Genomic DNA, 22,723 nt, shown 5'->3' with positions numbered 1-22,723 from the left:
AAAAACTAGGCAGCAACTATAAAAAAATGCACCAAACACGTGATTACTTTATAAAATATTATTTTTGGATATTGAAAATTTTAATTTCATTAATTGTTGCGAGCGCAATGTTTCGTTGGTTTTTACGTAATATAAATTTATATTGAAATTGTATTTAATCTGACTAGAAATTTCGGGATAAAAATATTTCGAATCCCATCAAAATGTGGGAAATTTTATTGAATTCTGTTTTGAACGGTTGGTTGAAATGGGCTGTACTTTTAACAAACTGTAAATGGGCTGTAGTAAATTCCATTAGAATTCAAAAATGGGCTACACATTCTTACAAATCTCAAATGGGCTATAAATTCTCTGCCACACACTTCTGGCCTTACTAAGTTGACGCGTCCCCTAAAAAACAGAGTTGACGCGTATGCAAGGCTTTGTCAACTTATAGTCAATACACGGTTCTAGCAGCAGTGACCGCTGGATGTCCATCCAATGGATGCCGTGCTTCTTCTTCAATCTCGGATATTCTAGCTTCACCCGCCCAAAAAATGATTCCTCCCCCTGACATCTGGGGCGCACCGTTTCGGAAGCTGACCTGTGGGCCTACTAAGTTGACGTACCAAGGGCTTTGTCAACTTAGTCAATATAAACGATTCTAGCTACAGTGACCGTATGATGTCCATCCAATGGCCGTCGTGCTTCTTCAACCTCTGGTCTTCTTGCTCCAGCCGCCCAAAGCAGCGCCGGTCGTGCCGCCTGCTCCTGCCTCCCGTGGCCGGCTATGCTGCCGCGGAGGCCTCACCGCCCCCTACTACTCCCACCGCTGGCCAGGCCATCCCTCCACTCACCCACACCCCCTGGTATTCTGCGGCGACGGCAGCGCAGCTGAACCAGTGAACCCTCGTACTCCTCTCTGCATGTGCATCCACTACCGCGTCTTCCTCGGCTCCGCGTCGTCCCCTTCCTAGGCCTCGCCGTCGTCCACCGCCCTGGTGCTCTCGACGCGGCGTGGTCAACGTGGTCAAGGAACGACTTCCATCAGACATGGAATGTACGTGGAGAGGCTGACAGCTGGGTCCACGGCAGCCACAAGGAAGTGCCTCCTTATTACGCGCAAAATAATTATTCCTTCACCTGACAGCGGGGACCCACCGGACGAGCCACCGTGTTTTGCGAAAAAAATGATTCGCCCCCTGACTGCTGGGACCCACCGGACGGGCCAGCGTATTTCGTGAAAAAAACGTCCCCCCCGCTGTCAGCCCGAACCCACCGGAAGTGCCTCCTTATTACGCACAAAATAATGAATACTCCCCCTGCTAGCTGGGACCCACCATGGTGGGAGGCTGACTTGTGGGCCTACTAAGTTGAGTGGGACGGGGGCCTTTGTCAACTTTAGTCAATATGAACGATTCTAGCTCTAGTGACCGTACGATGTCCATCCAACGGCCGTAGTGCTTCTTCAACCTCTGGTCTTCTTGCTCTAGCCGTCCAAAGCAGCGCCGGTCGTGCCGCATGCTCCCGCCTCCCGTGGCCGGTTGTGCTACTATGGAGGCTTGAAAGTGCGTTATATCGACTAGAGGGGGGGGGGGGTGAATAGGCGATTTTTATGAATTCTTCACTGAGGAATTTGCTAGTGAGGAAATTCCTTAGCGAAGAACTACTTGCAGCAGAATAAGTACTCAGAAGTAAACATAACAGAATACACACATGGTCATCATGATGAAATGAAGACAAACATAGAGTACAGGAAGCATAGTCACAAGATAGCACAGGAAGAAGACAAACAGACTGAAGAAATTGAACTAAGGAAATTGAGAAAGTCTTCAGTCAAAGTCTTCAAACACAGATATGAACAGACACACAACACAGTAATGAGGAAATCAAAGTGTTGAGGAAATAGAACCAGTTGGCTTGGTGAAGACAATGATTTGGTAGACCAGTTCCAACTGATGTCTCAGTTGTACATCTGGTTGGGGCGGCTAGGTATTTAAACCTGAGGACACACAGTCTCGGACACCTAGTCTTGAACACACAGTCCAGGACACTTAGTCCTCACTGTATTCCCCTTAAGCTAAGGTCACACAAACCTTACCCAATCACTCGTGGTAAGTCTTCAGGTGACTTTCGAACCTTCACAAACTCGGTCACTCGGCGATCCACAATTCCTCTTGGATGCTCTAGACCATGACGCCTAACCGTCTGGAAGAAGCACAGTCTTCAAAGGTAACAAGCGTCGGATCCATGCAGGATCAATCTCTTCAGTGATGCTCAATCACTTTGGGTTTGTAGGTGTTTGGGTTTGGGTCTTGGATTTTCCTCACTTGATGATTTTCGCTCAAAGTCCTCGGAGGATGGGATGCTCTCAATTGACAAGTGTCAGTTTCTCTCAGAGCAGCCAACCAGCTAGTGGTTGTAGGGGCAGCTATTTATAGCCTAGGGAGCAGCCCGACATGATAAGACATAAATGCCCTTCAATGATATGACCGTTGGATGGATAAGATATTTTGGAACAGCTGGCGCGTAGCACAGCAATGGTCGGAAATTTGAGGTACAAATTCCTCAGGGCTATCATGTTCCTCATAGTGTAGGCAATTCGCACTGGCGAATTCCTAACTCCTCAGTCAGAACAAATTCCTCAGAGACCAGAAGAACTTCGTCTCTGTCACTGAAGAATATGACTGAACTGTATGAGATTTCCAACGGCTTCACTCGAAGGGATTGGTAGGTGTAGGATTTTGAGTTGAGCATCACATGGAAATTTTTCCTTAGTATTTCCTCGACCCCCTTTAACAGTACGGTGTTTCCTATGACTCAAGAAAGAGAAAATGAAACTACGAAAACAAAAGTCTTCACGCTTCATGTTCCTCGAATGAATACCAAGTCTTCAAGGTTACACCAATTTCTTCACTTTCAAAGTCTTTAGAAAGTCTTCAGAATACCAAAGTCTTCAGTCGAAGAACTTCATTTTTAGGGGTCGACTTTCTCTCTAAATATCAAACTCCTCATAGACTTATAGACCTGTGTACACTCATAAACACATTAGTCCCTTAACCTATAAGTCTTCAATACACCAAAATCACTAAGGGGCACTAAATGCACTTACAATCTCCCCCTTTTTGGTGATTAATGACAATATAGGTTAAGTTTTCAACGGGGATAAACATATGAAGTGTAAATACTGATATTGAGGAATTTGATTACAAGATATAGAAGAATTCCCCCTGAAGATGTGCATAGTGAGGAATTTGCTTTTGAAGCAATGCACACTTGAAGAGTTGAATCATGGAGATCTCCCCCTATACCTTGTAATTCATACACGCATTTGACATATAATATGAAGAATTTGAAATGCATGATGAAATATGGTGACTGATGTAATTCAACATGCGTGCAATAATATTAACGAGGAATAAGCATGCAGAATAACGTAGCAGAAGTATTAGACCATCATCGGGTTTAAGTTTACAACTCGATCCAATAAAAGTTTCAGAAGAACGAGAGTTGTAACTTAGCAAAAAAACGCCCATATAGTAGACCCGCTTGAAGACTAACTCAAATTTCTCCCCCTTTGTCATCGAATGACCAAAAGGATCGAAACTGAGGACTAACTCCCTTGAAGATAATCAAGTTGATGAAGGAGCGCCAATGTTGTCGGGGTCGATTGTTGAAGTAGGGCCTGCCACTGTGTCGTCCAAGTCCTCATTTTCATCAGTGTCACGCGATGAAGAACAGGAGCTGGCCACCAAAGAAGGAACCTTGACCTTCTTGTATTTCTTCGGAGGAGGTGCAGACCAGTCAAATTCTTCTTTGAGACCCATTTTCTTCAGATCTGCAGCGCTGTAGACATGAGACAGAACAACCCAGGTACGGTTGAAGGTTTCATGGAGGTAGTATTGATTTTTCTTCACTGCATTGTGTGTTGAGGTCATGTTGTGAAGAAATGAACCAAACTGACGCTTGACCCATTTATGATTATGATCAACCTTCCGATGAAGACTGAGGAGTAACTCACGATCAGTCATCACCCTGGGTGCTGTGGCTTGAGGATTGTGCTTGGCAGAGTTGTTGGCGGCAGAGTCATGTGTGGCAGAGTCATCATTGGTGGAATAGGATGCAGCCTTGCGAAATTGACCATCCAATGGACAAATGCCTTCATCTACCACAGCAGCTGCCTTGCCTTTGTCATCAGGTGAGGAAAATGTCCGTTTGAGGACTTCAATTGGAGGCAAGTAGCTGCAGTGGTTCAGAGTGTCAGCTTTGTAGTTGAGTGAAGACCTTGTCCTGATGAATCTCATAATTCAAGGCGCATAAGGCTTCAGCTCAAATGGTGACATAGCAATATTGGCTAGAGTCCTCATGAAGAAATCATGGAAGTTGACGGGAACACCATGAGTGATGTTGAAAAGCAGATTCTTCATGATGCCAACGACTTCTTCATCATTTGAGTCGTGGCCTTTGATAGGACTCATTGTCTTTGTCAGAATGCGATAGACAGTCTGAGGCACATATAGTAATTCCTTGATGAGGAATTTGGTTCGAGGGGCCTGCCCTGGCTTCAAAGGCTTTATCAAAACTTGCATGTAGTGATTTGTAAGCTCAGGCTCACTGTAGACACAACGTGCACCTTCAAGGGGAGGACTGAGTGGTAGGGCACGAAGCAATTCAGAGGCTGGTGCCTTGTAATGAGTGTTCTCAGTCATCCAGTCCAGCACCCATGAATTCACATCTTCAGAGTCGCCTGTGATGTGCAGCATTGCATAGAACTGAAGAATGAGTTCTTCAGTCCAATCACAGATGTCAGTGCAGAAGTTTAGCAGCCCAGCATCGTGAAGAACACTGAGGACTGGCTCGAAGCACGGCAGAGACTCCATGTCCACGTGAGGAATATGTGCATGATTGAAGACTTTGTCTTTGTTGAAAAGCACTAAGGAATAGAAGTTTGCTTGACTAGCAGTCCAGAAACGCCTCTTCCTTATGCGAGCAGAATCATATGGGTTGTAGTCAGTGAAGAATACATGCTCACCAAAGAAGTCTTTAGCCTTGAAATTTTGCTTCCTTGAGAACGGATCCTTTGGCTTTGGCAGAGGGGTGTCAGTGAGTTGCATCACGACCTCAGGAATCGCGAGCTCAGGTTCTTCAGGCTGAGGAATTTCTGGTTCCTCTTCAGGTGCAGTCTGTGTTGTCACATTATCAGCAGCAGTAGTTTCTTTAGCACTAGTGGCTGGAATGTCTTCACGGACAGACAAGGTGGGATGAGTTTTTTCAGAGCCCATTTGAACTGTTGGTGCAAGGGACTGAGGAATTTGTTGTAGTGGGGTGAAGAGTGGAGAATTTGGATGTTGACTTTCCCAAAAGTCATCATTCATTACTGGCGTTGTACTTCCAATATCCATGTCTTCATCATCCAATTCTTCAACACCAGCCTCTTCAGCTGTGAACTGAGGCATTGGTGAGGATATAACAGGTGTAGAAGGGATCGCATCCACTTCAATTTCCTCATCAATCTACTCTGAGAAAGCAGCAGATTGAGTTTCTTCATCAGATCCGCTTGGGATCTCATATTCTTCACCAAAAGGAACAAGGTCCTTTGATGGCATGGTAGAAATCGGAACAACATCGATCGGATTTTCATAAGAGCTGGTCATAGGCTTCATCTTCTTTGGAGCTGAAGACTCTGAAGCACTTGATGCTTTCCTTTTCTTCACTGCAGCTCGCTCTGCAGCCTTGGTCTTCTTCACATCTGATGTAGATGGAAGGATAGGAGTTGGTGTAGGTGCAGGTGAAGCTGAGGAATCTATTTGAATTTCTTCAGGCGCAACTGATGCAGTTGCCCTGACTTCTTCAGTTTCTTCAGGCACACCACTAGTGGATGCCCTGGCAATTTCTTCAGCGGCTGGAATGGAGTCATCAACCCTAGAACTAGCATTTTCTTCAGCAGCCTGAATGTCATCGACGGTGCTGGCATGTTCTTCAGTGGGCTGAGAAGAAGCTTCAGCTTGAGGAACTTCTTGTTGCGATGGGGCTGCAACATTGGTGAACTTCTCAGTCAGTTTTACAAACCTGACTTTGGCTCCTTTCCAATCAGCATAGTATGAGTTGAATTTGTCACTGAGGGTTTTGATTTCAGACTGAATCTTGATGAGTTCATTAGTTTTCATTTTGACAACGTTGGTCTTCAGAAACTTTTCCTTCTTGTACTGAGCCTTCTTGATCTGCCTGGCCTGATCATATTTCCATTTTTCCTCTTGGATGAAATGAGTCAGCATGTGATTCTGAACATGTGTCAACTTGAAGTCTGGCATAGGAGTGTTTGGGTCCTTGTGCCAGAGATCAATGTAATCGAGGATCGCCCTTGGATCCAAAAGCAGTGGCACAAGTGTGCCTTTGGCTCTAGCGGCCCTTTCTTGTCTGTCTCTGATGATTTCTGCAAGTTCTTCATCATCAGCATCATCTTCTTCAGACGGCACTTGGAAGGCGACTTGCTTCTTCTTAGGGCTTGGCCGAGGACCTCGTCCAACAGTTGCCTTGGTCTTCAGCAGAGTGGGGCCTGATGAAGAATTTGGTGCAGCTGAGGAACTTGCTGAGACACCAGAGGCAATAGAGATGCCTGCAGTCCTTTGGCACATGGCCAGATGCACAGGTGCTGAGGACTTTGCCGGAGCAGCTGAGGACTTTGGAGGAGGTGCTGAGGATTTTGGAGGAGCAGGAGCAGCTTGAGGAACTGGTCTTGAAGATTTTGAAGTTTCTGGCCGTGAGGGCGCAGCTGAGGAACTTGGCCATGAGGGCACTGTTGGTGAAGCACTTGGCTTACGAGCAGGCTTCTTTTGCATAGATTTCCTCGGCTTGACAGAGGCCTCAGTGGCAGCAGCAGCAGCAGCAGAGTCTTCATTAAATTTCCTCACTGCTTCTCTGGCTTGTCTAGCCAACTTGGCTTGGCGCTTGGCCCATTCTTCAGGAAAGTCCTCACCGCGTTTGATGCTGGTGGGATCTGCTACTTGGCCAGGTGCTAGTGGAAGTCTTGGGCATGGAGGGTTGAGAGCGAATTTCTTCATATACTTTGGAGTAACATATCTGTACTCCCTCCATTCTCTTGCCCATCTCCTTTCTATCCTCTGAATGCACACCTTGCGCTGATTTTTGTTTTCTTTGCCAAACTTGGCCTCATCAGGTGTGCAGTACTCAACATAGATATCCTCAGGGATTTCAAAAGCAGTCATGACACAGGTTTCTTTCCTCCTTTCTGTGGCTTCTTACCTTCTGCCATATTCTTCAGCTGAGGAATTTGAACAATTGAATTCTTTGAAGAAGTATGCAATTTCTCTTCGAGGAACGCTGCAAATGAGTTAAGTTGATGAGAACCTAGTGATTCAGCAGCGGACATGAGTACCTGTGAATAGAGTATAGTTGCGAGGAATTTGGAGAGGTCATATGCATTCTCAGAAGGTTTTTCAAAAGGAACAAGTTTGAGGAATTTCACCAGATGAGTCCTGAAGAATTTCACTAAGCGTGCTTTGTCTTAGGTTCCAGAGTTGTATAGATGGAAGATCCACAAAACTGAGGAATCTTGAAGAAAATAATGATTAGAGAAATGAATCAAGAACAGAAGACTTGTGAGGTGTTTTGTGTGTGAGGATTTTAGGAATAAAAACACCTTTGAAGATTTTGTAGAAAAATTTCGAATCAAAGAGGGCAGTAAAAGTAACTTTTAATTACCCTGAATGAAGAACACGATGAACAGTGAGGTGAAACAGTGAAGTTCATCGGTGTAGATCTTCAACGCCCTAACTCGGCGGAGGAAGGCGGCTACGATGGCGGCGGAGTGAAGATTTTCGTGGCCGGCGCGAGTACGACGGCGACGAGGTCGAGGCAGTAAAGCTCTTCCTCACCGGCGACGATGGAGTAGCGGCGGCGCTAGGGTTTGGGAAGCTCGAGCGGGAGAGAGAGAGCGAGCGGAGTAAAGGAAGTGAGGAAGGGGTGAGGGGGTATTTATAGTGGCAGTGAAAAACTGTTCGCCCGAAGATTTGGGACGAATGTGCCCCTGACCCTTCTCCTTCGCACGACATGTGTCACCCTCGTACTGAGAGGTGGAGATCGTGTAAGATCGTGGGTGAATAGAAAAATGCATCATGGGATGCGGAACGGTTTGAGCGGCAAAACCGAAAATTTGGATAAGATTAGTTTTAACGTTCTGTTCGCAAATTCTTCAGCTGACAAGGACACAGTGAAGATTTTGAACGAGTTTCAAATAGAACAAACATGAAGAATTTGTGAATAGATTGGATTGAGTATAGCATAGAGGGGGAAGGGTCCGATCACATTCACTTAGTAGAAAAACCAACTTGAAGAAATAGTCATAAGTGAATGTTGTAGAGGACATAAACTCATATATATATATAGTCAATGAAGAAAAATGATGGAACAAGTGAAGATTTTGCAAAGTTGAAGAATTTGAACAACTGAGGAATTTCAAAAACTGAGGAAAAACTCAAATTGAAGATTTTCAACTTTTGTGGTGGCGTGACCCACCATATAAGAATGATGATTTCAGACACCGCATACAATTGTCGTAGGGTTCTAAGAATCAAATTCTTCGTTAATTTCTTCACACTTAGAGTGTTATTCTTCATTGATTGAAGAAAACGTTTCTTCATGTGTTGCACATCTAAGTCATCAATTTTGCATAAGTGTTAGGATGAGTGCCTTTCCAAAGTACATTCGAAGATTCTAAGATATTTAGCTCACACCGCAACTTGCTAAATCTCTTCTCATCCAAGGGCTTCGTGAATATATCGGCTAGCTGTTCTTCAGTCTTCACATGCTCAATAGAAATGTCGCTCTTCAACACATGATCGCGAAGAAAATGATGACGAATATGAATGTGCTTTGTCTTTGAGTGCTGAACTGGGTTGTGAGCAATCTTGATGGCACTCTCATTGTCACAGAGGAGAGGCACATTCTTCACGTTGATGCCATAGTCCTTGAGTGCTTGCTTCATCCATAGCAGTTGAGCACAGCAAGAACCAACATCAATGTACTCAGCTTCAACAGTAGAAAGTGATACACAGTTCTGTTCTTCGATGACCAACAGACCAAGGATCTTCCGAGGAAATGACATGTACCAGATGTTGACTTACGGTCCACACGATCACCAGCATAGTCAGAGTCAGAATATCCAATGAGAGAAAAATCCGAGCCCTTGGGATACCATAGTCCTAGTGTTGGTGTGTGAGCTAGATATCGAAGAATATGCTTCACAACCTTATGGTGTGATTCCTTCGGTGCAGCTTGAAATTGGGCACACATGCAAACACTAAGCATTATATCTGGCCTAGATGCCCATAAGTACAATAAAGAACCAATCATGGAGCGGTATACCTTATGATCGAAGTTAATACCATTTTCATCAGTGCACAGATGACCATTTGTGGGCATAGGAATTTTGATGCCTTTGCAATCTTGCATGCCAAATTTCTTCAGGACATCCTTGAGGTATTTCTCCTGAGATATGAATATGCCATTGCGCTGTTGACGAATTTGAAGACCTAAGAAGAATTTCAACTCTCCCATCATAGACATTTGATATTCTTCACTCATCATACAGGCAAATTCATCACTATAACGTTGGTCAGTACAACCAAAGATAATATCATCAACATATATTTGGCACACAAACAGTTCACCATCATAAGATTTAGTAAAGAGAGTAGGATCGAGTGAACTAGGTATGAAGCCATTCTTCATGAAGAATTCCTTCAAAGTATCATACCACGCCTGTGGGGCCTGCTTGAGGCCATAGAGGGCCTTATTGAGTCTGAAGACTTTGTCAGGATTCTTTGGATCTTCAAAACCTGGGGGTTGAGCAACATATACTTCTTCCTCAAGCTTACCATTGAGGAATGCAATTTTCACATCCATTTGATATAAGATGATATCATGATGGTTAGCATAAGCAAGTAATATGCAAATAGCCTCAAGTCTAGCAACAAGTGCAAAAGTTTCATCAAAATCAATTCCTTCAACCTGTGTGTAGCCTTGAGCTACTAGACGAGCCTTATTCCTCACCACAAGGCCGTTTTCATCTTGCTTGTTGCGGTAAATCCATTTTGTGCCAATGATATTATGCTTGCGAGGATCTGGATGGTTGACCAGTTCCCAGACGTTGTTGAGCTTGAACTGATGTAATTCTTCTTGCATGGCCTAAATCCACTCAGGCTCCAGAAATGCTTCATCTACCTTAGTGGGCTCTGTGATAGAGATAAAAGCATAGTGCCCACAAAAGTTAGATAAGTGTGAAGCTTTTGAGCATGTGAGAGTACCTGGTGCTTTGATGTCATCGATGATCTTCTCCACTTGCACTTCTTTTGCAACGCGAGGATGAGCTGGTTGTTGTTGAGGAATTTGCTCAGCATTTTCTTCAGCACCATTTTCTTCAGCAGTTTCCTCAGGTGCATCAGCTCGACGTTCTTCACGTTCTGGAATGAATTCTTCACCAGATTCTTCAGTAGGAACGACATCCTCAGTAGCCTTGAGCTTGATAGAATCCTCAGGTGCTGGTTCATCTATCACAGAAGGTAGGTGCTCTCTTTGTGAGCCATTAGTTTCATCGAACCGCACATCTACAGTTTCAACAACCTTGTGAAGAACGTTGTTGAAGACTCTGTAGGTGTGCGAGTCCTTTCCGTAACCAAGCATAAAGCCTTCATGTGCTTTCGGTGCAAATTTTGAGTTATGGTGAGCATCTCTAATCCAGCATTTAGCATCGAAGACTTTGAAATAACTCACATTGGGTTTCTTGTCAGTGAGGAGTTCATAGGCAGTCTTCTTGAAGAATTTGTGAAGATATACTCTATTGATGATGTGGCACGCAGTATCAATTGCATCATCCCAGAAACGATGAGGCGTTTTGTACTCATCGAGCATAGTGCGAGCCATCTCAGCAAGAGTCCTATTCTTGCGCTCCACGACGCCATTCTGTTGAGGAGTATAAGGAGCAAATAACTCATGAGTAATACCAAGTTCATCAAGATAGTCATCGAGACCCGAATTCTTGAACTCAGTGCCATTGTCACTTCTGATGTGCTTGATCTTCACACCAAAGTTGGTTGAATCCCTCGAGGAAAATCGTTTGAAGACTTCTTGCACTTCATGTTTGTAAGTAACAAGGTGTACCCATGTGTAACGAGAATAATCATCAACAATAACAAAGCCATATTGAGATGCTTCATTTGAAACAGAAGAGTAGTGATTAGGACCAAAGAGATCCATGTGAAGCAATTCAAATGGACGAGTAGTGGTCATGATAGTCTTTGCTGGATGCTTGGCCTTGGTCATCTTTCCAGCTTCACAAGATCCGCATAAGTGATCCTTGAGGAATTTGACATTCTCAATGCCAATGACATGCTTCTTCTTTGCAAGCGCGTGCAAATTCCTCATGCCTACATGACCAAGTCGTCGATGCCATAGCCATCCTTCTGAAGCTTTTGCAAGTAGGCACACAGCTGGTTGTGAATCTGCAGAGAAATCAACAATATATGTCGGATTTCGGGTTCCGGCAGACCCTTGAGGTTCGAACACTGGGGTGCACACGGAGATTTCGCCTTCTACCTACCTGCACCCCACCGCCTCGCTAAGATCTAAGCTATGGAAAGAACAACACAAGAGACACATGGTTTATACTAGTTCGGTCCACCATTGTGGTGTAATACCCTACTCTAGTTTGTGGTGTGGTGGATTGCCTCTTGGGCTGATGATGATGAGCAATACAAGGAAGAACAGCCTCGCGAGGGTCTGTTCTTGGCTGGGGCGATGAACTACTGGGAGGAGTTCAGTCACCCTTCTCTCTCTTTGTGTGTGATGCTACTCAATCCGATCCTAGCTTGTTTCTGGGTTGGCCGGTCTTGGCTTCTCTATCTGTCTGTCTGCCTCTACCCTGGGGGTGGCTAGTCCTATTTATGGGCAAAGGCCCTCTTCCCAAATATTGAGCGGGAAGGGCGCCAACAATTGGCCATTTTGAAGGGGAACATCTGGTACACTTATCCTGACTAAAGTTGGTCCTCGCCTGCCAAAGGCTCTGGTGGTGACGCTGGCTTGGGCTCCACAATGACTTCCTCCCTGCCGTTGGGCTGGTCTTGGTCTCGTTGCACCGAAACGGGTGCCTTTGCTTGATGCTCTCGCCTGCGCTTGCTCCCTTTGCACCAAAGAGGAAAGGAGGACACTGCGCGGGCTGGCGCCCGCCTGGCGCCCTTGGTCGCCATGGCTTGCATCACGGGCACCTCGTGAGGTACCCCGCCTTGATCTCTCTGCCTCCTCGCGAGCCAGCCTGATGAGGCCGTGCCTGAAGAAGCTCCGTGTCGTCCACCCCGCGAGGCTTGGCCCCTCGCGAGGGGCTTGGGTCCGTGTTGATGAAGATGGGCCGTGCTGGGCCCCCCTTTGAGCCACGATGCAGGTCGCAGGCAGGCAAATCTGGGGACCCCCGTTCCCAGAACGCCGACAGTAGTCCCTGGGCCCAAGGCGCGCCCGGACTTGGCCGTGCAGCGAGGCGAAAGGGCAAGGGTGTAGCGCCGCGGGCCCTAACAGCCTGCGGCCTTGGGCGCCGTGTGGCGGTTGATTGGACGTGAGCGCCTCAGCAACCGCGCGAGTTGATAAAGGAGCGGCATCTGCCTAGGCTTTGCTTTTTTTGCTTTCTCCGGTTGCTGCTCAGATCCCCTTTCTTGCGCTTCTCCTTCCTTCCTCCAAAATTTCCAGATCTACTTCGACCGCGCGACCTAGGAAGCCATGGCGCCTCGTTAGTCCCCGACCGGAGCTTGGTACTCGTCTGCCCTGGACTCGCCGAACGTGTCGGAGGCGAGCCTTGCCCGGTTGCGCCGGATGGCGGCGGCGCAGGGCATCGACGGGGCGAAGGTGTTCAAGGCTGGCTCCGCCACCCCTGAGGGCCAAGGGAGCACCTTCTATCCGTTCTTTGTAAGCGCCATTGCTGCTGGCCTGGTGCCTCCCTTCTCCGAGTTCTTCTTCTCTGTCCTCCGCCATTATAAGCTACAGGCTCTGCATCTCCACCCCAACTCCGTCCTTCTCCTGGCAATCTTCGCCTATTACTGTGAGGCTCATGTAGGGGTGCAGCCCTCAGTGGCCTTGCTGCGCCACTACTTCTACCTCCGGACCTCTCGCGGTCCTGCTTCCGCGTGCGCGAGCTTCATCGCGTACGGTGGTGCCATTGCCATTTCGAACCCCGGGAAAAGGATTGAGGGCTTCAGGAGCAAGTGGGTCTTGGCAGATGCTGGGCGCATCCACCCTCGGCTGATCTTGCCCACAGAGCAAGCTACGAGCTCTAGCGATTGGGGTTGAGCGGAGCTCGCGGACCCCCGCGCGAAGCTGGTGTTGGAGAAGATGGACGCGGATCTGAGGCCGGTCAACATGGCGGCGGCGAAGCTGACCGGCGCGTCGCTGCTGAGGGAATTCCTGGAGCACCAGCTGGCTCCGCTTCGGCAATACTCACTTCCGATGTGGAGGCCCCATCCGAGCCCCGCGGCCTTGGCCGACGAAGATCTAGCTGCGGTCCTCCAATCTCTTGTCGGGGGCGATGTGGCGAGGTTGGAGGGTGCTCCTACGCCCTTGTTCCTCCGCGACGACTGGGAGCAGGTAGTGGAGTCCATGCCCGTCTTCAACGGGGACGGGCCCGTGCCCACGGAAGCTCCCGAGGGACCGGTGGACGTGTCCTCCGACGACTCCAGCGAAGAGGAGGAAGGAGGGGAGCGGGAAAAAGGGCCTGACTCCGAGGCGACTGACGGAGAGTCGAGGGCTCCCCTCCTCCGGCGCAGGTCCCGCGTTCTCCGCCTCTCTCCGAGCGATGACGATGAGGATGATGATGAGCAGGGCGGCGGGAGCTTGCCCCCGATCCTGAAGAAGGACATGACCGGGCTGATCTCCCGCGGGTCTGCCCTGGCCCCAAGGCGGACCGCAGACGCGCCTTCCGCTCCCGAGCTTCCCGTGGTTGACCCTTCCAGCCGGCTTTCGGGCTTCAAATTTGGCCGGAGGCCGCTTGAGCTCACTGGCGATGACCCGTAAGCGCTTGATTCTTGTCTTTATTTCTTTTTCTGCTGCTGAGGCTTGATGTCCGCATCTCTTGGATAGGCTGGCGCCCGAAGCAAAGAAGCCGAAGGGAGCTCCTGAGGTTCCATCCGTGGCAGCGCCTCTGCCCGCGAAGGAAGGTGACCGTGATGCACGGGCTTCTCCTGCCCGGTCGTCCTAGCGAGACCTGGCTGAGCCGGCTGGGGCGAGCTCAGCCCCCATGGCCCAAGTGACTCCCGAGGTGCCTTTGCCTGCTGCCGCCAGTACAGCCATTGGGGTGCAGCAGGCTCCGCCTCAGGATGCTATGGTCGTGCTGCCGCCTTCTCCTCCTACTCCACCGACTGCTGTCTCTCCGACTCCTCCTGCCGTTCTGGATCGTGCTACTGCTGAGCTGGACTGGCTGCGGCAGGATCTTCTTGGCGCCGTCCCTCGCTTGGTGGCCGGGCGCTTGGAGCTGGCTTCAGGATGGATTCGCTCCGACGCTTCGACTCGGGCGGCGCTGGTCCAGGCCTCGACGGCTTGCGATGGGGAGAGGCAGGCCGTCCTTGAGGCGAAGGCTGCTCATGACGCAGCCCTGGGGGAGGTGGTCGACGTCCACGGTCGCTGCAAGGTGCTGGAGGACGAGCTACAAGGCCTGCTAGACCAGCTCGCGAAAGAGGCCCGCCTTCGCCAAGAGCAGGAAGAAGGCGTGAAGTCTCGCGAGGCGGCCGTCAAGGCCCGGGAGGCCAAGCTCAGGAAGCGCCGTGACCGCCTAGGCGCGCTGGAGCAGGAGTCGGGGGCGAGGAAGGTCGAGCTGGACAACAAGGCCCATGTTCTTGCCGAGGACCGCGTGGCCTTCGCGGAGATGGAGGCGAAGGCTCGCTCCTCGCTGAGGACGCTTTACGACAGCGGCCTGGAGAGCCCGCTGGCTGGCGGCGAGGATGGCCCCGCCAAGCTACTTCCCTTCCTGGTTCGCGGTCTTGAAGATGTCGCCCTTGGCCTTGGCCCCACGGCCGAGGCCGAGGCGCGTGTCCTGTCTTCTGCAGCGCTGACGCGGGTCCTCACCCACATTTACCTTCGCGATCCCAGCGTCGACCTCAACAGCCTGCTGGAGCCAGCAAGCGGCGAGCGTGCCGCTGCCGCTGCCGAGGCCGTGAAGGGTCGCGCGGAGGCTCTGCTCCGGAAGTTCCGGGCCTTGAGCACCAAGCCGAAGCGAGGTGCTGCCGACCCTGCTGCTCCATGAGGCGAACCCACTCCGTGCTGCTCCACCGCCGACAAGTGATTCCGTTGTGGCTCCTGTCCTGCCTTTAATTCCTGCACATGTATCATGCCTCAGGGAGGCGTTTAAACTTGCATTTGGCATTGAGATAACAGTGTGGACTATAATATTTGCTTTTGAATTCCTTGAAATTTACGCTTTTCCTTCCTACCTGCTTATGTTCTACGCCGGCAGAGCCCAGCCCCGCGCATACCTCAGCCGCCGTTAGCCCCGACCGGAAACCAGGACGGGACCAAGGAGTGAGGGGATACGTGACAAGTTAAGCTCCTGAGTCGCGATGCTCAGGAGTCCCCCTTGGCGCATGATCAGCAAGTAGGAAGGTGAGATGTGGGTGGATCTACCATTCTACGTCTGCAGAGAACGGCCGCGCGCATACCTCAACCGCCGTTAGCCTTTCGGAACTAAGGAGTGAGGGGCTACGTGACCAGTTAGGCTCCTGAGTCGCGATGCTCAGGAGTCCCCCTTGACGCTCAAACGGCCTTCATACCTTGGCTCCGCTCGGGGAGAGACGCGCGACGAACCAGGCCTGGGGGGGGGGGAGGGCTGGCTGGGTGGCGTGCGTCTGGGCGTGACCCAGGCGCAGCCCCCGTGCCCAGCCCCCTCGCGCGGCACTCCCGAGGGGAGGCGTTACGATGAGGCTAGACACTGAGCTCTGGGCTCCCTGAGGTTGATGCGGCCCGGGGGCCACCCTCAATTGTTTATCACCAGCGTGGAGCATAGCGCTTCCGTATGTGTACGGGCATAGCCGCTCCTCGGCAGTGTCGTTAGCCAGCGCGGAGCATTGTGCTTCCACTGGTACGTGGGAGGGGGCTCCCCTCCGGGAGGAGCCCCCGGGGCGTGTACAGCCCCGCCCTGACACGTGGCTGACACGGCAGGGCCTGGCGAGGTGTATTTGGGCACCCGTGAGCCAGCGCGGGACTCACGGGGCCCTACCTCTAGGCGGGTTGCGCCTGGCACTGGGCCTTATCTTGTGATGTGTTCCTGCAAATTTGGTTAGATGCCTGCACTCTACGTCCTCGGGTCCCAGCCCTCGAGCTGGTCTCAGCCATCGCTGGTATGCCAGGTCGTGATGCCGTGGACAAGGTCAGAGGGTGAGGGCTGGAGAGCCAGTAAGAGCCCTGAGTCGCGATTCTCAGGTACCCCCCCTTTAACGTGCAAGTGGTCGGCATGGATAAGAAGAGGTGCCGTGGACCGGCATCAAATAATCAAGCATGGTGGGTCGAACACATAGCCAGAAATAAACGCAAAAGGGATACATGCCGCTGGGTCTGGCCCGAGCGACTTGGGGATGATGCAGCCCGAGGGGCGCCCCCAACAAAGTAAGCTAACAACATGAAATAAAAGGGATACATGCCGCAGGGACGGACCCACGCGGCCTGGGAATAATGCAGCCCTGGGGGGCACTCCGAGCTAGAAATGAAACTTGAAAGATGTCACCTGATGATGTTGAGGACGAAGGAGTGTTGGTGTAGCAGACTCGGTGGGCTGCGGAAGCCGATCCTCACGAGCCCCCAGGCCCAGGGGCCTCGGGAGGCTCCGGAGGTGATGGTGGCTCCTTGCGGACCATCTCCATCTCCGCCAAGGCTGCGGAACGCCTGGCCTCTTGAGCCTCCATGATGCCCCTCATGAGGCGCTGGTACGTGGCAGCCGCATTCGGCAAGCCATAAGGCATGCGAACGTAGCTGTGGGGTGGACCTTCACAGCGCCCCACTCGCGAGGGCCAGATGCGCTCCAGAGAGGCGACTTGATTGAGCCCTGGTATGTCGATGCAGACGTGCAGCCCACCATCCTCGCCTGGATGGGGAGCCACAGCTGGTAGGCGGCGGCCACCTCTCATGACTCTTGACTCCCGTAGCTCCTGAATGGCCTTGCTGACGAACTCCTGAGGGTCTGGCCCTCCTTGCCTTAGTCCTTCTTAAGGGAAACGTGCTTCGAAACACGCCTCCATGTGGTGCCCAGGCACCTCCCTCGTGACCTTAGCCAGGTCGGTGGCCCTCCAGGGGAGAGCCCCCGAGCCCTACCTAAGGAGGGCGCCGGGCGCGCTTTCCTATGCGATGGAAGGAGGTTCCCCCTGGGCAGGTGCGGGCCCTGAGGGGCCTGCCTCCTGAGGGGCCGGGCTGGACAATGTCTTCTTCTTCTTGGGGGTGGTCTTGGGAAGCCTCCTGCTTCCGCGATCCGGGTCTTCCAGTGATGCGGCCTGAAAGGCTCGTTCCAGGGAACACACCGCGTCCTTCTCTTCACAGGGCACTGTGATGACTCCGCCACTTCCTGGCATCTTGAGGATGTTGTAGCCGTGGTGAGTTACGGCCATGAACTTGGCCAGCGCTGGGTACCCAAGGATGGCGTTGTACGGCAGGCGAATGTGAGCGACGTCGAAGTCGATGAGCTCGGTGCGGTAGTCGTCGCGTGCCTTGAAGGTGACAGGGAGGCGGACCTGCCCAATCGGGACCGTGGAGCCGTCGGTGACTCCGGAGAAAGGCTTGGTTGGCTGAAGCTGGTTGTAGGGAACTTGGAGATTGTTGAATGTTTCCACGGACAGGACGTTGAGCCCTGCCCCGCCATCGATGAGGGTCCTGGTGACCAGCACGTTGCTGATGACTGGGGAACAAAGCATCGGGAGGACTCCGGTTGTGGCCGCACACTTGAGCTGATCCGCTGAGCTGAACGTGATGGCGCACGCCGACCACCTGAGAGGGCACGTGGCTTCGAGCTTGGGGAGTACTGCATTCACTTCGCGGGCGAACTACTTGAAGATGCACTGAGAGGCTGGGGCTTGAGCCCCACCCAGGATGCAGGCGATCGCGCGCGGCTCCTGGAAGCCCCCAGCCCCCTCGTCCTGATGGCGGTCCTCGTTTCTCCTTGGCTACGATGGCAGCGGAGGGAGGCCTGCGTTGCCTTGCGGGCGATCCTCGCGAGGTTGATCCCTCCAGTCTCCCTCGCGAGGCGGGTCTTGCCAGCGATCCTCGCGAGGTCGATCGCGCGACCCCTGGCGCGGGCCGCGGTCTTCCCAGCGTCCTGCGTTCCTTCCTCCTCCTCGACCGTAGCCCCGGTCACTGCGGTCGGGACGACGTCCGACCCTTCCTTCTCGCATGGCTCGGAGCTCTTAACATTCGTTGGTGTTGTGGGTGTGGAGGTTGTGGTACACACAGTACCGACTACCCTTGGAAGATTCGGGCTGATCTCTGCCCCGCTTGGTGTCTGGTTCTGCCGCGAGCACGGCAGCCCCCTTGCGCTTCACATCCTTGGCCTTGGGCTTCTTCTCTTCTGGGTCTGCAGCAGGCAGCTCGAGGAGGGAGAGACGCCCTTCCTCAGCCCTGGCGCACTTGGTCGCCAAGTTGAATAGCTCCAAGGAAGTGCACAGGTCTTCATGCATCGCCAACTCCTCCTTCATCTTGACGTCGCGCACGCCGTCGGGGAAGGCTGAGATGATGGCCTCCTCGGTCACCTTGGGAATCTTGAGGCGTGCGTTGTTGAAGCGCTGGTTGTACTTCTGCAGGGTCTCTCCGGGTTGTTGCTTGATGCGGCGCATGTCACTCACGGCGTGTGGCCGGTCGCGAGTACCTTGGAAGTTGGCGATGAAGCGGGTGCGCATCTCGTCCCAGGAGGAGATCGTGCCTGGAGCCAGGTTCAGGAGCCAGGTGCGGGCCCCGTCCTTGAGCGCCATGGGAAACTAGTTCGCCATGACCTTCTCGTCTCTGTTGGCAGCTTCGATGCCCAGCTCATAGAGCTGGAGGAACTCCGCAGGGTCGGCCGTGCCGTCGTAACGAGGAGGCAGGTCTGGCTTGAACTTGCCGGGCCACGCGACGCTGTGTAGCTCGGTGGTGAAGGCATGGCAGCCTGCGGTGGCCACGGGAGGCCTTGGGTGACGGAGAGCTTGGTCTTGCAGGTCCCCATGCGCTGCAGCTGGGAGCAGCGTGGGGTCTTGACGTGCGGGAGCAGGAGCATGGTCGTGACGTGCTGGAGCAGGGAGCGCCCGCGCAGCTTCTTGCAGGTGAGGGACTTCTTGGCAGCTCTGCTCTTGCCGCGCTGGCACCTGACGGAGTGGGTTCCGCCTAGGGGCCACGCGCCTTGGAGCTAGGGCGCCTTCTTGAGGAGGAGGCGGCTGGGGCGCCCCCGGAGCTTCGTCGCCCATGCGGGGCGGGGTGCGGTGCAGCGGAGCGGACGACGCAGGAGAGCCCCCTGCGGCACGGACGAGCTCGGCGACGCGGTCGAGCCATTCTTCGTAGACGTCATCGACGGGACGGTAGCACAGGAACTCGTTTGCCGCGATGAGCGCAGCTCGAGCCTCCATGGGTGCGCGGAGCGCGTGGGACGAAGAACCAGCTGGGGTGAGCGAGGGAGTAGCGGTGCGGCCGTCTTGCCGCACAGACGGATGCTGAGACGACGCTTGCTGCTCGTTCCCCGTCGGGCTGGTGGCGGCGTTGACGGCAGGTGACGGGGAACGGCGAGGACGCCCGCCGACAGGAGCTGTCTGGGCGATGCGGGAAGCGAGAGCGGCTCGGCGCTCGGTGCGGGCCCGACGAGCGTCAGACATGCACGCGATGGTCGGAGGAGAACGGGGCGGTGGAAGACGTATTCCGGCGTACCCCTACCTGGCGCGCCAAATGTCAGATTTTGGGTTCCGGCAGACCCTTGAGGTTCGAACACTGGGGTGCGCGCGGAGATTTCGCCTTCTACCTACCTGCACCCCACCGCCTCGCTAAGATCTATGGAAAGAACAACACAAGAGACACAGGGTTTATACTAGTTCGGGCCACCATTGTGGTGTAATACCCTACTCTAGTTTGTGGTGTGGTGGATTGCCTCTTGGGCTAATGATGATGAGCAATACAAGGAAGAACAGCCTCGCGAGGGTCTGTTCTTGGCTGGGGCGATGAACTGCTGGGAGGAGTTCAGTCACCCTTCTCTCTCTCTCTCTCTCTCTCTATGTGTGTGTGTGTGATGCTACTCAATCCGATCCCAGCTTGTTTCTGGGTTGGCCGGTCCTGGCTTCTCTATCTGTCTGTCTGCCTCTACCCTGGGGGTGGCTAGTCCTATTTATAGGCAAAGGCCCTGGGCCTCTTCCCAAATATTGAGCGGGAAGGGCGCCAACAATTGGCCATTTTGAAGGGGAACATCTGGTACACTTATTCTGACTAAAGTTGGTCCTCGCCTGCCAAAGGCTCTGGTGGTGACGCTGGCTTGGGCTCCACAATGACTTCCTCCCTGCCATTGGGCTGGTCTTGGTCTCGTTGCACCGAAACGGGTGCCTTTGCTTAATGCTCTCGCCTGCGCTTTCTCCCTTTGCACCAAAGAGGAAAGGAGGACACTGCGCGGGCTGGCGCCCGCCTGGCGCCCTTGGTCGTCATGGCTTGCGTCACGTGCACCTCGTGAGGTACCCCGCCTTGATCTCTCCGCCTCCTCGTGAGCCAGCCTGATGAGGCCGTGCCTGAAGAAGCTCCATGTCGTCCACCCCGCGAGGCTTGGCCCCTCGCGAGGGTCTTGGGTCCGTGTTGATGAAGATGGGCCGTGCTGGCCCCCCCTTTGAGCCACGCCGCAGGTCGCAGGCAGGCAAGTTTGGGGACCCCCGTTCCCAGAACGCCGACAATATACAAGTCTCCTCTCCTAAAGCCTTCGAAGACTTTGGAATTGTCAGCTTCCATAATCACAACACAACGATACTTGCCAAAGACAACAACCATATCAAGATCACAAAGCATTGAGACAGACATAAGGTTGTATCCTAAGGACTCAACAAGCATGACTTTGTCCATGTGTCGATCCTTTGTGATTGTAACCTTACCTAGACCCAATACCTGACTTTTGCCTTTGTCAGCAAAGATGATATGCTTCAGATGCGATGGTGATAAGGGAGCATCCACCAATAGATTCTTATCACCAGTCATGTGATTTGTACATCCACTATCGAGGACCCACTCAGTGGCTTTGGGTTGATCATCCTGCAGATGAATTAGTGCAGCTTACGAACTCATATACTTCATCAATGAACAATATGATATCAAATTCATCAGATCAATTTCATCAAGCAGTAAGACAGATAAAACAGTGTGAGGACGTGAGAAATGAAAATTCATTTCTTCATGATTAGCCTGCGTCCTTTCAGGCATTTTGTCAGGTCCCCAGCAAATTATTCAGACGTTACAGTGCGTCTGGAGACCTGACCTTGCAGAAGAAATTAGTTATTTTTCTTCACCATCTACATCTGAAGGGGTGGCAAAGAGTTCATCACTCTGCGAGCTCCATATGAGAATGGTGGCATAGAGGCCAAACCATTCCGTTTCACATAAGACGGGTTAGGGTAAGCATATGAATAAGCAGAGAAATTCTTCGAGGACTTATGAACATAATGATTAGAAGAGTAATGCTCATATTCATAGCCCTTGGCTCTTCCCTGCGAAACAGAGTTGTTAGCACGATGACGTTCATATGAGGACTTTGATCCTTTTGAGGAATTTGATCCACGTGAGGAATTTAGTCTGTATGAGGACTTGGATCCATATGAAGAATTTGATCTGGGGTTCCTATTCTTCACAGGTGGTGTCATGAGGACATTCACCTGAAGACTTTCAAGGCACCTTTTGGGAACCCAGATTTTCTTCATAGGGGAACCGTTCCTGCAGTTAGTGCCAACATATCTAGCAAATACTTCACCATTATGATTTTTGAACAGTTTATAGTTGGAGTCAAATGACTCATCAGAAGAATGAGAAGATTCACATGTATAGCCAGACAAATTAGATGGATCAACTGGAGGTCCCTTTGCAGCAACCCATGAGGTTTTGGGGTACTGCTCAGGCTTCCAACATGTACCATCAGCATTGAGTTTCCTCTCAAAGGCAATACCCTCTTTCCTAGGGTTCCTGTTGAGGATCTGCTTTTTAAGGACATCACAAAGAGTCTGATGCCCTTTGAGGCTTTTGTACATGCCTGTCATGTACAATTCCTTCAGCCCTGCATCATTAGTGAAACTAGCAATGTCCTCAGATGAGGAATTAGTGATAGCAGAGGCAGGTGAAGAATTTGTAACATTAGAAGCATTTGAACATTCAAGTGAAGAATTAGCAGATTCTCATTCAATGCATTTCAAACATGGAGGAAAAAATTCTTCCTGAGCAGCGCTGATTTGTTGAGCAAGTAATGAACCACGCTCCTTCTAAAGATCTTCGTAACTCAGTCTTAGCTTCTCAAGATCTTGCTTTCTTTGAAGAAATTCATAAGAAAGCTTCTCATGATCAGACAAGAGAGTGTTATGATGACCTTGAAGGTTGTCAAACCTGGTCTAAAGTCTCTGAAGATTTTCAGTTAAGGCTTTAGTGCGATCCATTTCTTCACCCAACATATCATCACTTTTGTCTAGCATGTTTTGAACTTTTTCAAAAGCCTTTTGTTGTTTCACAGCAATCTTAGCAAGTT

Source organism: Triticum dicoccoides, chromosome 4A, assembly GCF_002162155.2.
Source record: "Triticum dicoccoides isolate Atlit2015 ecotype Zavitan chromosome 4A, WEW_v2.0, whole genome shotgun sequence".
Classification (NCBI taxonomy): Eukaryota; Viridiplantae; Streptophyta; class Magnoliopsida; order Poales; family Poaceae; genus Triticum; species Triticum dicoccoides.
This window is presented reverse-complemented; position numbering follows the sequence as displayed.